This window comes from Molothrus aeneus, chromosome 3, assembly GCF_037042795.1.
Source record: "Molothrus aeneus isolate 106 chromosome 3, BPBGC_Maene_1.0, whole genome shotgun sequence".
NCBI lineage: Eukaryota > Metazoa > Chordata > Aves > Passeriformes > Icteridae > Molothrus > Molothrus aeneus.
The window spans coordinates 39,051,834-39,069,491 of record NC_089648.1 but is presented as its reverse complement, the minus strand read 5'-3'; positions in this window follow the sequence as shown (position 1 = coordinate 39,069,491).

The following is a 17,658-nucleotide window of genomic DNA, read 5'->3' as shown; positions in this document are numbered from 1 at the left end:
CAACAAGACAACAAAAATGCTCCTGCTACTGTAAAGTGTCAAGTTAGTATATTTTTCACTCCTCATGAATTCCAGTGCTCTTCCCACACTAAGTATCTGTCTCATGACCAGCAGCAGAAGCTACTTGGTAACTGGAGTCCTTCAAAGCTTCAGGAAGGAGTGAGGCCAGTGACCAGAGGCCATCGAGACTAGCTTTGCTGGATCAGCCCTTTCTTCAATAAACTGATGACATACTTAAGGTTATGAATGGATTTCACCTGAAAGAGACACGGATAAGAATGATTACTATATCATACAGAGAATTTCAGGTTAAAAGCACAACTCCTTAATGAAAGCCTTATTATACACAGACCAGACTGTATAGTGGGAAAATATTTCACTAATTAGGTCTTAACTGCCACACTTCCCAGCTGAGTTCTCACTAACCTTTAGTAGCTGTTGACTTGGGTAAAAGTAGAGTGATCTCCAGCTAGGGTGACACATACCAAGTGCAAGCACACTGGGGAAGAGAAAGAAATGCAAAAAAATATCATTTTTCACAAACTTGAACACTGTCAGGCTGGAGAACTGCAGGGTGAGGGACAAATGAAAAATGTAACTTTGAAGAGAGGGATAAAGAGCTGCTCTGAAGAAATGCCCTCATGAGGGAGGCAATAGATTTTATACATCAAAGCCCTGTTTTATTAAAAAGAATATGTATTTTTATGAGTCTTGAATCTTTAATTAATTGATTTGTGAACTTTATTTACTCCACAGAAATATTGATCCAACACCTGAAAAGAGCAGGTAGCAAAACCTGTCATCTGTTATATGGGGAATTAACTCTTGCAGAAGAATACTTGCATAAATGCATGGCAGATTTCTTGGAAGCACTCTGCCCTTGTCTGGAGAGAACCAACAGGACAAAAGCATTCATGTAAGACAGAGGTAAGACAGACCTATAATCAGGCTCAGAGCCATGTCTTATCTTTGTCTGCAGCAGCCAGTAGCAGGGAAAAAATATTTGTCTCAGAATCTTTAATGCTGGTCTGGAGGAAAATGATGCTGCTCAGTCACTGCATGAGCATTGTTCATGCCAAGTTCTGTCAGGTTCCTAAGGCTGCAGAGATGTCCTTCACTCCCAGGGAGGGCACAGGTGTCCTTTAGGCCAGCACACCAACCTCATAGCATGAGCTGCTGTTACAAGCCTTTCTGTGCTTGGGCAGGCTGTGCTTGTGGAGTAATAGATGAAGGTTATCTGGGAAGTTTCTTCTGAGCTTCTAGGAAAGCCCCAGAGGCCAACACCCTGAGAAGACCTCAGAAGACTTCCACAGTCTGAGCAAAGACACATCCCCCCCACAGAAAACCTCTACCTACCATACAAATGGCACAGCAAATCGCCTTGAGCTCCCAGCACTGCTCATGTGAAAAGTCTCAGAAATCTGGGACCAGTGCTTCATTTTTCACTTCAGAGCAGATTTGAGTGGAGGGAAAAAGTAGCCAAGACCAAAGTCCAGGGCAGGAACATCTACCCATCACTCTTCCACATTCATGCCAGTCAGGTAAGTAGCTGCCCAGTCTGTTCATTACAGTAGTGTCTTAATGCGTAAAGCAAACACTGGTGGTTACAAAATATTCCCAACATTATCAAAAAAAGCTGTTACCTGTAGGTGACTAAATGATACCACTCAGTAATGTAAACATCAAAATTATGGCTAAGAGTCCACCTCCTGCTTCCAGAAGCAAGCCTTGTAGCAAGGCAGGTCTGGGGTATGTTAGAAATCCATGAAACAAAAGCAAAGCCACAGTAAATTGTAGCTTTACTGTGTAGTGACACAACCAACAACAGAAGCAGCATCTAGGGATGACACACACAAACATCATCTGTTTGGTTTATGGCAACCATTTTTATTAGGCTAAAAAATAAACCAGGAGGCTCAAGCTGGCATGCTATGCATCATACCTGAAGATCATGCCCTTCTTCATGAAGGGAAGATCTGCCATGCTAGAAGTAAGAGAAGTCATAGCTCTTGATACATTCTAAAAGTATATAACCAGTTGAAGCAAAACCCTACTGCAGGACACTGCCTTAAAGTTAAGACGCTTTCAAAGGGCAGCAACATCTCATGGCAGATAAATTCCCACAGGGCTGTGAAATATAAGAACATCCAGATTCAAGATGTCTTTAGGCAACAGGTCGGAGACTAGGAAACAATTTTGAGTAATTATCACTAAATGCTGGATCTTCTGTTGTCCACACTTGTACCTAGGATGCATGGCTAAATGCTACTTTGGTCTGTTCTATGATGCATACTCTTTAAATATTTAAATACTTCATTTTAACTTGGCCTCATGTCACAGGAGTCTAGCCAGAATCAATATTTATCCTGTAATGCATAAATAAAATAACTAATCTAAAATACTGCTTAAGCTTCAATATGTGCTCTATTATGCAATGTTTGATTAAAGTACACAGTTAAGCTCATTCTCAGGTTACAGCTCATGAAAAGATCAGTTTTCAGGCTTTTATTTCACTGTTCTGTTTGCTTAGCTGACAATTATAATTAAAAACAGAGAAGTTTAGCTTGCTCTAGGTGGATGCACTTATAGGGCCTGTGAGTACTGTTTCATATTATTTTATGAAGAATAGATCATGTCAATTCTGTCAATCATTCCAAACCCTTTCAGGATAAGAATTTAACTTGTTGCCAGAGGCTATATTTTTATGAGAATTTGAGTGAAAATGATCTTGCCACTTTCAAGTATGTGAAAAAATGGTTGGGAAAATAGTTTCTTCCCTCCTCTTTATGGCCATTATGATGAGTACTTATTAATGAAGTCATGGCTGAAGCCTTGACTTAGAGCTTTAATAATCATGGTATAATCCATATGAGTTTTATCCAGTTTTATTTTTTTCTGCATCCTCAAAAGAGTAAGATAACAAAAAAAAATAGGGCTTACCCTAGTTAAAGCTTTACTGAGCATAGTATAAAGCTCATGAGTTTTATCCAGTTTTATTTTGTTCTCCATGCTTTAAAGAGTAAAATAACATTAACATTTTCCTCTACAGGAAATATTATCATTATTTGCTATCTAAATTACACAAATTTAGCAGAATGGAAACAACAGCTACCACCAGCCTGCTGTTGCCTTACTTTCATAGGCAGCTAAGCTGAAGTTCATCATTGGGCTAAGGAGCAGAAATTTGACCTTTTTTTTTGTCATTCAACACAGGGCCCTACATAAAAGCCCAGATCACTACAGGATATGGGACAAGTAAGGAGCAGAAGAGCTGAGTACTGGCTCTTGATAATGTTGGGCAGAGTCACATACCTGGTTCTTAGCAACAAAAGGGAGACCTTTGTTCAACAGCTCAGCTGCTGAAATAGCCAGGTAGCAGCAACAGGGGACTCAGCCTTTTTTAATGACAGATATTTGAGCCAATTCAATAGAGGAGATTTTAGCCACCTTTGCCCACATTGTATCACAGAAAAACAACATGCCTGCAGTTGAAGAAGGCTCAGGAGATCATTTAGTTCAAGTTCACTGCCAAAGCAGTTACCTTTGGTGACCTCAGCACAGGGCTGAGCAGAACTGTGCCCAGCTGGCTTTGGAATCTGACCAAGGACAGAGATTTCCTAGTTCAGATCTTCACCATTTGATAAATATAGTGCATACTTGATAGATATTATGAACTCAACCTTGATGTTTATATTATCTTACTGTTGTGAATGACAGCAAAATTGCTCCGTATTTATAGACAATACAGAATGCAAACACATTGTGGAATATATGCACACTGAATGTATACCTATTTCATTTATGAGAACCTAGTCTGGAATGTAGAAAAAAATTGGAATTAAGCTAGTAACATGGGTTTGGTGAATTTACATGTAAAGATAGAGAAGAAATACCATTAGTACATAGCTCCAGAGCTCTGGAGACTTTTGGAGTACTTTCTGATCAAAATTTTTTTCATTAGAAAAGTACTACTGTACTGATGACACCTAAAAGGAAAAATCAGAGCACAGGTGACACATGACATGAATCTTGTATTCTGAGAGGGCAGATCTACCTGCTGTCCTTCATATTGAAGACTGTGAGGTTCGAGAAAGATTCAGGCACTTTGATTTTAAAAAGTTGAGATGGAATAGGACCGAGAATACTGCCTGGTCCCAAAGTTAAAATTCTAATGAACTTATTTTTATGGGAATTTAATAATTTTATGAGACACTGCTGATAAAATTAGGCTTATATTCTTTTCACTTACTGCATTTACTGGAAACCAGACTAATTGAATTATTTTGTTTGAGCCCATTATTGCTCTGAAGCCGATATTGAGAAAAAACAAAGACAAAAGGACAAAATACATATGAAAAACATAACTGTTTCAACATTAAGGAAATAAATTATTTTATCTTCTTTGCTTTCCTAATTTTCAATCATTTTTGCCCTGAGGCCACAGGTTTATTCCAGTTTAAATGGTAATCCAATACATGACCTTCTCCAGACAAATGTTCTTTATCTATATATGATATATGAAGAAGGCCGTGATAACAAGACTACTACCAGTCTTCTCAAAATTAATCTACTAACACATACTATCCAAAACCTTCAATTTCAGTAATATCATCACAGTTTACATCACAGTTCAAAGGGACATTTTAATGGCATGTGTGGACAGTTCTATCTATGCAGAAGGAAGAATATTCTCATTCTCTGTGGCTTTTCCTGCCATTTTTCCAAAAAACAGGATTTACTATTTTCAACAATGATTTGAACACCTTTCCCTGTTACTAAGATCTGAAGAATTTTTTTTTTATTTTTTTTTTAATCCCAGAATCTGGTTATGAAAAGAAATAGGTGATATACTGCAAGTTACTGACATTGAAGATATTTTTTCTTGGCCTTTGGGCAAGCCTGATGCCAGAAATATGCTTAACAGAGTTATGGGAAATTCAGTTAGATTTTCCAAAACATTTTCCAGTAGTTTGAATCTTCTTATTTGATATCCCTGCTCTTACAACTATGCAAACAGATGATCAAAGATATTGACCAGACTTTGGTTCAGAAGTGTGGAGCTCTCAGTATTTGTTTGCTACAATGGAAATGACAAAGTGCCAACACAGTTCTCACAAACTTTCTCACGTGTCTTTCAGCAACTTTCAAAGCTTATCCCATTTTACCCCAACCTCTTCAGGAAAAAAACCAAGGTTTTCCTCCAACAGAGAAAGCACAGAAGAAAACACACAGAAGAAAATGGACATCCAGGGAAACTTCGGTCTCCTCTTTCTTCCAATAATTAAATGAATGGCTGCCTTGTTTTTTTCTAATTTTCTAGTATAATCTAAATTGGAAGTGGGAAAAGGGGTTTTCTGCAAGTTTCCATCATTTTTACTTCACCTTATTTCATCTCAATCTATGTGTATGTATTCACTCCAGTTCCAAATTTTCCTTTTTTTTTTTCACTTGCATTTGATTTCCTCATATTGTTAGTATTCAGAAACACATAACCACAAGAGCGATTATATGTAGGTGCTTTTTATTGAAGAGCTCTGGGTGTCAGGGGTATTCAACCCAAATCTGACTCCAACTATACATTCGGGATGAACATGTTTTTATATTCTATCGTTGTATAACATTCATGTTAATTATTAAACTTATATTGTTCTATTGTATACATAGATTTCAGCGAAGCATGGCGCTCCTCATGGCTCCCCCTTAAATTTCTAACATAGTTTCTCATGATTCTTCTTATGATTATACAATAATTATATTCAATTACTAAACAATCATCACATCTAACAATTATATCATTTATCATACTGCTTACGCAGGTGCAATGATCTGGCAAAACACAAAGCCTAACATTTTCAGAATCTATCTTTAACATTTTTCCAGGGCCCCACTATCAATATGTCCTTCCTAATGTGTTTGTTTTACTTTGTTCACTGCTTTCAAGACTTTATTTCCTTTCATTAAATGGAATTTTTCATTTTAGGAAAGGAAATTAAATCTCACCATTTCATTGAGTATCATTTCTTGAAGCTTTGGGTAATTTCACTGCACTTCATTTAATTCCATTCCCTTTCAAGAATTTAACTTGTCCTAAGAATTTTGCTCCTTTTCAATTTCATTTCCTTGTATTTCCTTTCATGTCTGTTCATTTCACTCCATTCTTTGATTTTTCATCACATTTCTTTTCATGAAAAATTCTTCATTTCCGTGAAAGGAAATGAAATCTTGAGATTCCAATCACTGTCATTTCATGAAGTTGTGGCTAATTTCACTGCACCTAATTTGATTCCATTCAATTTATTTTCTTTTTTTTTCTTCATTTCTTAATCATTCAATTTCATTTAATATCAGTATATTTTATATTTTAAGTCCACTCATTCTTCCTTGTTCCCTAGCAGTCTATTTATTGTATGAAGACTCCCTGTTACCAACCCATCTTCTGCAGAAAGTATTTCCACAATCAATCTACTTCCATCAGTGCTCAAAATACAAATTTCTTTTGAAGTCCAAAAGGAACAATTAAGTATCTGGTCTGATCACTTGTACAAAATGTGAATTTTTAGCCATTTTCCTTCATTAAGACAACTCTGAACTGATGCCAGCACTGGTTGCCTTTTTCTTATTTTATTTCACCAATGTGCAGCTTTCAAGATCTCTTTCTGGACTTCACTGCATTGGACTTAAGTTGCTCTCATCCCTTATTCAGCTGTTCTGTACCAGTGCTTGAGAAGCAGCAATTGCTGATTCCTTGAGGATGAATGTACTTGTAATTAAAATGCAATTAACTCCATCTACTTCCCATTTTTTTAAGTATAGCAACTATAGGTTGCAAGCAGCCAAATTATTCACATTTCTTTTAAGTGTTTCAGAAAAAATACGTGCAAGCTGTATTTAAAACAAAATCATGCCATTCCAATGAAAAAAAAGCAATTACAACTGGAAGTAAAATCCTTTATTGAAAGAAACATGCTGAAGACACTACTATATTTTTTATTTGAACCTACATTTGGCAGATAAACTTATTCACCCCTAACCACTAATTAATAATAAAAATATCAGTGAGTATCTCACACAAACCACACAGAAATAAGTGTCTTAAGAGCAGTGTTGACATCTGTTGTGAGTCAGGTTTCTCACACGAATTTCTTCCCATTGTCAGCAGAGAAGGTGTAAACAGGGGAAGAAGTGGTTTTCCAGGTGAATAGACACAAAGGAAGGGGCCTATTGTATTTGTGGGGTGCCCTGATGAAGGAAGGAATGATGAATCTGACTCCATGTTCTCAGAAGGCTAATTTATTATTTTATAATACTATATTATATTAAAGAATACTATACTAAACTATACTAAATAATAAAGAAAGGATACTTACAGAAGGCTAAAAATTTAATAATGAAAATTCGTGACCCTCTCCAGAGTCCCGACACAGCTTGGCACTGATTGGCCATTGAGTCAGAACACACCAGAATCCAATGAAACAATCACCTGTGCTAAACAATCTCCAAACACATTCCACATGTGAGCACAACACAGGAGAAGCAAATGAGATAAGAATTTGTTTTCCTTTTTCTCTGAGGCTTCTCAGCTTCCCAGGAGAAAATCCTGGGCGAAGGGATTTCTCAGAAAACATGAATGCCATAGGTGGCCAATAGCTCTGGAATACCAATGAAGTAGTCTCGGGGTTTGGGAGTCTTGTGTCGAGGGGGATGGGCTCTCCTGCTGGGGTTTTTTCAGGGATTGCAGCACAATGCCATGAGAGGGGTTGGGGCTAAGCCCAGAGTTGACAGGGAGTGGGGGCCGGCATCCTGCCTTTTTCCGCTCGGTGATGGAAGGGAGTGCTTGCATGTGTTGCAGCGGGCATGTGCCAGCTCCCAGCACATCGCTGCACTCCAGCTGCCTGCCCAGCTCTGCCCGCTGCTGCGGAGGGGCTGCCTCTGCTCCTGGGATATGGCCGAGTCGTGACTTGCTGCCAGTGGTGGCACCAAGACCAGCCCCTACCTGTGAGTTTTACAAAAAGCAGAAATCTCCTGTCCTCGCCTTTGGCCAAGCCCGCACTGCCGCCAGAGGAGGTGCAGGCTTGCATCGGAGAGCCCCTGCAGCCATGGGGGAAACTGCTGAGCGGGGGGGGAATTTCTGATATTGTTTTGGTGGTGGTGGTGGTCCTGTTGTATATATATATACATATAGTACGGATTGTTATTACTTCTCCCATATTTTTGCCTGGAAGCTGCATAAGTTTGAAGTTATAATAATTTAGAGGGAAGGGTCACTTACCAGGAAGGTTCCCGCCTTCCTTGCAGAGATCTGTCTTTTAAACCAAGACAACATCTCAGTGTCTTCCATTCACAGTCCACAGCAGTGTTACCTGACCTGTCCATCACTGTCCCAGCTCCCCCTGCCCAAGACACTGATACAAAGGAAAGATAAACAGGTCCAACAGCCAGAGAAAAACCTTCCTGACATGGCCCTGGCACATGACAGAGAGGTCAGTCCAAGTCTGTTTTGGGCACGTTAACTTTTTATAGCTTATTTTCTAATTGGTGCTACCTTAATTATGTATTAAAGAAAATATATTATGTATTAAAGAAAATATATACATTATAATGATAATATTAATAATTAATAATTATTATTTAATTATTTATTATTATATTAATTATAATTATTTCTTTAATTAATAATATTAAAGAAAATATAATGTATTATATTATGTATTAAAGAAAATATATTATCCAAACTCACATACACAATTTCAATTACAAGTGCAATTACAATTTGCACTTACTCATTAGTATTCACTTGGTAGTAGATTAAAAATTTGTTAAAATTTCATTTCTTATTCCACTCCTTTCCATTCAAGTGCATTTCAAATACTTGCTGATCACTTCATAGTACTTTCATTTGAGGCTGAGAAAAATTATTCACCAGATTTAGCAAATTTTGCTAATAACTTATCACCATTCCTGACTTCAAAAATTTAAAGAGCTTTAAAAATTTCTGGCTGCTTATCACAACAGGGGACAAAACTCCCTGGAAGAATAACATCAAATTCTCTGGGGACAGATTAACAGGGGCACTTATTACCTAACCTACACATCAATGAACTTCTGGTTGGCCATTTTTTGTGTAAACTTGTGCAAGCTGTGATATAAAGGGGCACCTGGGTTATTTGTTTCTCAGCAATTAAGTAAAATTTACATGTTTATTTAAGATAACATTAATAAATTGTGGATAGTTTTGATGAGTTGCAACAAATTAATGTGATTTTGACCCCTTTATCAGGAGTGCCGGCAATTACACAACTCCTATCCTTGTACTGTTTGCATGTGGCCATGCAAGCAGCTGTCAGCAAATGCTGTGCAAGACATCTATCTTTCTTAATGGAGCAGGGTGCACTATACAGGGAGCAGCTGACCAGCTGTATAAGCAGGAAAACCAAAAATTTATTGCCTCAGATATGATCCTGCACTAATGATTTTGGCTAGTCTTGTCTCTGCACAGCACCACACTATCAGGTGGATGCAGTAGCTTAGGTTAGAACTAGTTGGTTGCTAGACAGCACAGCTGTCCAACAGCCATAAATTCTGGAAGCTTTAGTTCTCCTCCAGGTGGGCTAGAAAGAAAACACCTGCATTTTACCAGTAGCTTGTTGAAACAAACACATTATCATAAAATATTTCCACTGGAAAATTTGCTGGTTTTCAAATAAAATTTGTTTCAAAATGATCTCTGATTGCTTTTGAGAGTTACCCAGCTCCTCTGTCAATGCACTGGGCAGATACCTTCTTCTTCAAGCCCCTCTCCTTCCCATGTCTGTCTGCATCTTGTACTTTTCTTCCCTGTCATTTAGTCCTAGGTATTCTCTATCCTTAAATCTCATTTTCTCACTCCCAGCTAGTTCCTGATGCACAGACAGTCTTCACAATATCTGATCCCTTTTTGGTTGTCTCTTTTAAAGATGCCACCACCTTAAAATGCACCCACTGTTCAGCATGAAGGCATCATCCCCAGCACATCTAATCATCCTTCCATAACTACAATTAACTGCCAAGATGGCACCTTCCTCTGTAAGGAACATGTATTTACAGGTCTTTGCAGCCATACTTACATCTGATCCCTACCTGGGCTCAATTTTGAACATTCCAAAATCTCTGCAGGTGCCTTTTCTGGAAGCACTTCCATCTATCCCTGAGCAGTGTCTACCCTTAGCTTTCCATAGTAAGCAACTTACCAAAGTTTTTTTCTCTCCACCTTGTCCAACCAAGCTGCCCTCCTGATTTCCTTCCTAGCTTTGTTCCTGATTTCCTCCAGTTGACTATATCTGCCCTCTCCTTTCTTCCTTCCTGCACTCCAGAAAAGCCCTTGACATAGTGCAACTACTCCCCTGCAGCTCACTGGAAGTCTCTTACCTCAGAGCAGTAACATAAGCAGCTGTTGCCATCCAGCTCCAAAGAGTAGAGGATGATCAGTGATTTCAGAGTATGAAGAAGTGCTGGATCGATTTGGGGAGAATGTTTTTATCCAGAGCAGAAAATTTTTCACTCCCTTCATTTGAGCTGTTTTCCTCTTCCAGCCACACTATGGTGAGAGATCATTTGGGGAGTCCTTCAGACTGACTTATGTGTAAGGCTGTGAGATGGCAGCAGCTGTGTGGAGAGCTATAGATATGCCAAAAATAACTGGCAAACTCACCAGCTCCATGCACTTGAGACAATGAGTAGAGCCTGTGTGATTTCTGCCTTACCCCCAAGCCCACAATGTAGAGACAGGGGCTGGAGCAAGACTGGAGTGCTGGCTCCCATGTCCCAGAAAAAAGGAGGGGAATACCACATTGTTCTGAAAGCTGTCAGAGGTAGCTTTGTCAGGAAGTGTTTGGGCATCATTACTTCTCATAGGGATTCACTTGCTCCACCAAAACACACCTAATTTTTTTTTTTAGGTAAAGTTTCTCAGCTCCAGAATTAAAATTTTGATGGGCAGAGACAGAAACAGACTAGTCCACCCCAAACAGAATAATAACTAGGACATCCAAGGTCCAGAGGAGAATATGGAATATACTTAGAGAAAATATAGAATAAGGATTTAGGGGAGAATAGAAAGAAAGGAATTAAACATGTCTTTCCTATAACTTGGGTGTGGGGAAGCACTACATAGCAATGTATTAATTATCTTGGAAAGCTCTCAAGGCTTTCTTTCCTCTCAAGGCAGAGGGGGAAAATTCAAACCTGAAGGATACAACAGCTAAAAATAAACACAGTGAAAAAAGCTACTAAAATGTAGGTGGGGTTATAATGTTTGTTATGTTTGTAAAACACTGTAATCAAATAATTTTAATAGATAGCATTTGCATAAAATTCACTTTAAAGCTGCTATAAGTGGCACCTATATAGACTGCATTTCTTTCATTTCCTTTCACACATTAGGATCCTTTTTTTCTTGGCATGTCACCCTAAAATCTTCTGGAATTTGATCCCTAAACCAGACCTGAAACAATGGGAGGTTATCTGATGTTATTGCGCCATCTACAGATCTTATCAGTCAATTTGCATCTTTTTTTTTTTTCAGTTGCACAGAGCACAGACTAGATGTTTTCATAGAAAGATCGATTATAATTGTATTGTCTTGTTCCTGAGAAGTAATAGTGGCTCAGAATCCCGACTTGCTATTTTCCTTTTCCTTTTTTTCCTCCCTACTGTTATCACAGTCAGACTGACCTCCAACATCTTATTCAGAATTTCTCTAAATGATTTCCAACCCTTTAACAAGTCACCTCCTTTTGGTTTTAAAATGTTCCAATACTTAACTACCCCAGCTTCAAAAAAAGTGTCTCTTTTTTATGATTACTTTTATCCCCAAATGAGATGGAAAGGACTCTTTTAAGAAACCAGCACAATGGCAATATAACATTCTTTGTCTTTCCATAAAGAGAGCCTAAAGAGTAGTTTGTGAATTCCCAGGCTACTTCCTGGATGTGAAACTATATATAATTAAACACCTTCTTCAGAGAAAAAGAAAGGGCTAGGGTCTAAAAATGTCGCCTCCACCAGCTGGATATCAAACTCTTTGTGAGAGAAAGGCTCCTTGCCTGAAGGCTGGAGATGTTCAGCTGAAAGCTTCTTTGAAGAGCAATCAATAAGCAGTAAAAGGAAGCTTGAGGGTACCCAAAACGTGACTTTTCCAGATATGCCAATTTAATAACTATCTAAGATAATGGATATTAGGTTAAGGTGATGTGGTCCCAACATAACTCATTTAACTTTTAAAATTACAGCCCATTCATACTTTCATTAAGATAAGGAAATGCTTTCCTAGTCTGAGTTACACACTTGATGCTTCAAGGGAAAAAAAAAAAAAGGAAAGCTATTACTGGGCTTTCATGTAAGAAAAATCAGCCATTAGCACAGCCATAGGGGAGAGACCAAAAGTGCAGCTAGAGAAATAAATTTCTGACAGTAATTAATACTGGATGGTAAGGGAAATAACACATGTAATGGCACAGTCAGAGAGTATTCCTTTCTCTCATTTATGGACCCATTCTTTAACAATCAGCAGCTGTGAGGTCCTGAGGTATTGAGCTGATGGATGTACTTCGACTACATTTAACAGTCACCAGTGGACCAATCCTTCATGGTTTTTCCAGATCTTCTTCTGTCTGGTTATGTGAACTTTAGTTTCCCCAGAATCCTGTAGCAATAAGTTTTGCAATAGAGTTCAGTGTTGTGCAAAAAGGATTTTTCTTGTACTGTTTCTCCCCTATCATAAGTGCCAAAATATTTTCCCCTATAATCATAATGATATCACCCTATAAAGACTTTTAGGCAAAAAAACTAACTGGAAACTATTTCCTAGTATAAAACCTGCAAAGAAAATAATCCTTTGAAAAAAAAGGTATATATGTCTTTTAGAAACCTCCTTTAAAGAGAATTCTTTTTTTCTTGGTAAATTATACTTATGTATTTGCAAGTCTAAAGAATTGCAGGAGGAAAGCCACTTTTTCCCTGAGTTCACCATGCACTGCTCAGTGTTAAAGTCAGAACCAATAGTCATTCATACATCTAAGTTGAAGTAAGCAGTTTTACTTTGTGAATTCATACTAGGGTTGAAAAACCTACCTAAAAACTGTGTGTGTGCTAATGCTGACACTCTTTAAGTGTACTATGCACAACCTACTTACTGCATTTTATACACCATCTCACACACACACACAAGTATATAGATAAAATGCAGTTAGATTTCTCTTTTTAATTTGGCAATTCTGAAACTAATTTAAATGGAATATCATTCAAGGTCCACTACTGCAAAAAAGCACCATCAATTTAAGGTAAACAGGGAAACAGCTGTTTTCCTAAAAAGTTGTCTTTAATAATGTTAAAGGCTTTCTTGATACTGTTTTATATTATTTGGAATGACATATTTTATATGTCGGTCTCTTACACTTGAACACAACACATAAAGGGTTTTTTTGCAACATTAATTAATGGGGCCTTTACTGGCACCTAAAAGAGACTGGACAGATTTCTGATTTAAAATTTGCACACTTCAGAAAATGATCTCACAACACACAAGTGGTTGAAAATATTTCATGGAGCATATTTTATTAGACTATGGTATTTCTTGCAAAGCAATTTCATTGACTCTTGTAGTTTTTTAATAGAGGGTGATGTATATGAGAGTGGTGCATCACATCAAACTCAAAATAGAATATTTGGGGTTGACTCCTTTCTGGAACGTTGTCATGATTTCTTCCTTTAACACTGTTTAGACTTACTGATAGTTCATTAACCTAACATAGTATGTGAAATATTTTACATTTTAAGAAGCAGCTTACCTTTAGACTATTTCCCAGCTTTATTCGGGTAATATATATCATAGTATAGCTGCAAATAGTGTTTCGTTTAATACAGCATATATGGGATTTCACCCCTGACAGAATTTACCTTGCCGTGTCAAGTAATAAACGTTTGTTTGGCAATCCCAGCTTTTTCTCCACTTAGCTCTCCCCAGACGTGGTGCAGTCTGGTGCCGGGCCATTAGATGTCACTGTGGACCACGCAAAAGAAGACCAAAGCACGAAAAGCATCTTCCCCTCTGCAAACAGTAACCCCACTTTCAAAACAGGTCTGCATCTTCAGTGCCTGCAGCATACCCGTGTGCCCTCTCCCATATGTGCACCTTGCCCTCGACCACCACGTTCCTCTGCAGCTGCTGCTCTGACACAACAGCACACAGTGGAAAGCAGGTCAGGCTCCATACAGCAACAACCTTCTCCTGTCCTCCTTTCATTTCAGAAAGGAACAATTTCCAGGGTCTGTAGCACCATGAAGGGCCAAAAGGCCATGCTGAGAGTGGTGTCTAAGTTTAGAGAAAATAACTCACCAAATGAGATGTATGGTGGGTTGGATCTGAAGCCAACTGACTTTCTATTGATGCACTGGATTTTTATGGCCTCTTTAGTCTTTTTCATTGTTTGGTTGGTTTGCAGTTTTTTTCTGAGTTGCTCCCATTGAAGCATTGCATCAGTTTGTTGCAACTACCCCAGGGGAAGCAGGGAGTGACCTTGATCTCTGGGGAAGCAATAGCAGTGGCAAGGTGAGGTGTTCCCACAGCTGTGGGATTGGAGGTGGATTCTGCTGATGCTGAAATCCCGGGAGGGAAAAAACCCACTTATTGAATTCTTGTGGCAGCAGGATCACAGTCCAACTGCAGTTATGGCCTTTGTTACATTCCCAACCTTCCAGGCTTGGACATCACGGTATTTTATGCATGAACTGCAGGGAGTAGAGCTGCCACATCATAACAGGAAATATTTTTAAGGTCCCCAGTTTTCCTGCTGACATGACTCTACTGCACACATGAGCTATGGAGTTTTGGGCGCATCCTGGAGTTTCAGCCAAAGGGAAAGTACTGCTTGGGGTAAGACTTTTGCCCATTGCCACACAGTTCCACTAATTCTAAGTAGCTCAGAAACAGCCAAAGGTGGGGCATCTTTGAAGTACCTTGTAATCTAATCAGATTTATGTCTTTGCTCTTTTATGAGAGCACCTCATAGGTCGCAGCAAGGCAGGGTTGGATTAATTTAAAAGGAAAATAAATAAAGGATTATAAAACAGTAGAGATAATTAAAGATTCTTCTTTCTGATGGCCAAGGCATTATTCCCTCTTAGAAATCACACTGCATACACACACAGGTGGAAAGCCAAAGGAACAGGGGTTGTGGTTATAAGATCTGATAGTTTTGTAAGTAAAATTAACTTCGAACCAAGTGAGAAGCATAGCACTGGTCAGGCCAAGACCTCACATACCAGAAATTACAGCCCTCATTGGAGAACTTGGCCCAGAAATTAGTTGCATAGAGAAGAAATTCTTATCTGTGCTCCAGATACGAGGACCCAGAGCACAAGCTCCTGAGGTCATAATCACATGGCTGTGCTGTTTGAGTGGGTTCCCAATGTGAGTAAGACAGACAAAGAGACAGGCCTGAACTCAATCACCAAGGAAGCAGGAGTGCTGCAAAAATTACTGTAGAGTTCCAAGTTCAAACTGGCGTGTAAATATTGATATCAGCATCAGGTGGGAAGTGTACTTTGGGTAGCAGTAAAGCATTTCAAACTGAGGTGGCAGGAAACCAATACCTTTTATCTTCTGACTGTCACCATAACCTTTGCCATTACAGGGGACAAGCTGCTGCTCTAAATGGTGGAAAAGGGGCCTGTTAAGTTTGCAAAGTAACAGTTCTCCAGAAAATCTCCTGTAGAATTCACATGGTGTTATTAAAGGCTCAGAGAGTTTGTCTAAGACAGTTACTTCTCAACCTAGAAGACATCAAATTGTGTCTTTTTTTCCCACCTTCATTCTCTTCAGCAATGTAGGAAAGGGAAGTGAGCATTTTCTCCTTCATTACATCTTCTCAAGTCTCAACTTCTTTTCTCATTTTCCCACATTCATCTAGAGACAATTAGAAACATATCCCAAATCTTGTCATAGGATAGCAAAGCCTGCGATCTCCTCTGCACTTCACCTTATGTGGTGGAGAGATATCATGCATTCTAACATTGCTTCCAAAGGACTAAAAATACAAAGATTTCCTGCTGCTACCATAATTTGATGTCCTGAGAGGGCTGGATTGCTGTCTTCTAGCTATGGTAGATTGGCAACAGAATATGCTGATTAGCAAAAGAAAAATTTACACAAATTTCTGAATTCTCTCGAGGAAAAGTTTTACAGTATTTGCACAAGAATACTGCAAATTTGCTTGCAGTAAAGGAGATTTGAGTATCTAATTTTAAATATCCTGTTCTGTGAAGATAAAGTATTTCTTTGGGTGCCCACACATATGGAGATGCTTTGGTTCTTTGCAAGGGTTTCTCCTTAATCTGTACCACAGCTGGCGCATCAGTGTTATTTTACAGGTATTAAAAATATTCAGCAGTGTTGCTGTTAACTAAGATTTCACCCTCTAGATAACAGATGGCAGATGTTCTTCATTATAGCAATGAGGATAGCAGCTGCCCCTGTGTCAGGAGAGAGAATGAAGAACTTGATCCACACTAGTGTTTGGAGAGAGCTGATCTTAGTGTTTCTGGCATTCCTAGCAAGGTTTAAAAAACCACTAATGTCTCACTTAAGCTCAGAAGAAGATGGAAAAAAAAGATGGTCACTTTTGCAAGGAAAATTTCAGGGTAAGGATTTCTGCCATGTATCTATACTCTGTTGAGGAACAGTTGTTGAAGAACTACATGTACACAGAAGAGAGAGGAAATTTATTGGTGCAGCAGGGAAGAGGAATCTGGGAAGCAGGACTGGAAACAACCTCATGGATAATTTCATCTCAGTAAAAGAGAAGACAAGATATTGTGCTGCTTGATTCTACTTTTCTTATGCTGCTGCAGAAGGCATGGATGTGAGAGAGCAATGGTGTCTCTCAGGCAGGCTTGCTCAACATTCCCAGGGGATGTTCAAGCCATGGCATGGAGCCATGAGCTTCCACTGCAATTGCAGACTGGCCATGCCAGAGCAGTGCTGAGGCACAAAGGAGCTCAGGGACTCCAACACAAGGACAGCCACGCAGTCCTGTAGGACCTGAAAGAGTCCCCCTGGACACATCCCACACTGCTGTAGCAGCTCACTCCAGATCTCCAATGGGAACAGCGCTCCTGTAGTTAGTGAGAACAGAAACAGCAGCAGCTTCCTGAGAGTGAAGGATGTCAGATCTGAGAGATGAAGAGCAAAAGTGCAAATAGGAGAAGGACAAGCTACAAAATCCAAACTTGAGCTGAATAAATTTTGGAGGCTGTTAATCACTTAAGTGACTTCAGATTTCCTTTCTTTCTCTCCATGTCATTCAGGATTCCTGACAGTGTTACTGATATTTTTTCTATGATCATTGATAAATATCTAGATCTGGAAACACTTTGAATTAGACACTGCAATTGCAAACCCCTTCTCCAAGATCCAGGTTAAATTAATGTAGTAGGGCAGGCAGTCAAAGCTTTGGCTGAGGTCTAGAAATGCCTATTCTTGCTGGCCTAAAAGTCATGGTTGCCTTGTAGCAGTACTATATTTTTCTGGTTCTCACACCAATGTATGTGGCAGTAACACATACTGCAGCATGGTCTACAGTGTTTTATAAACACAGCAATAACCAAAAAACCCTTGTGAGGGGT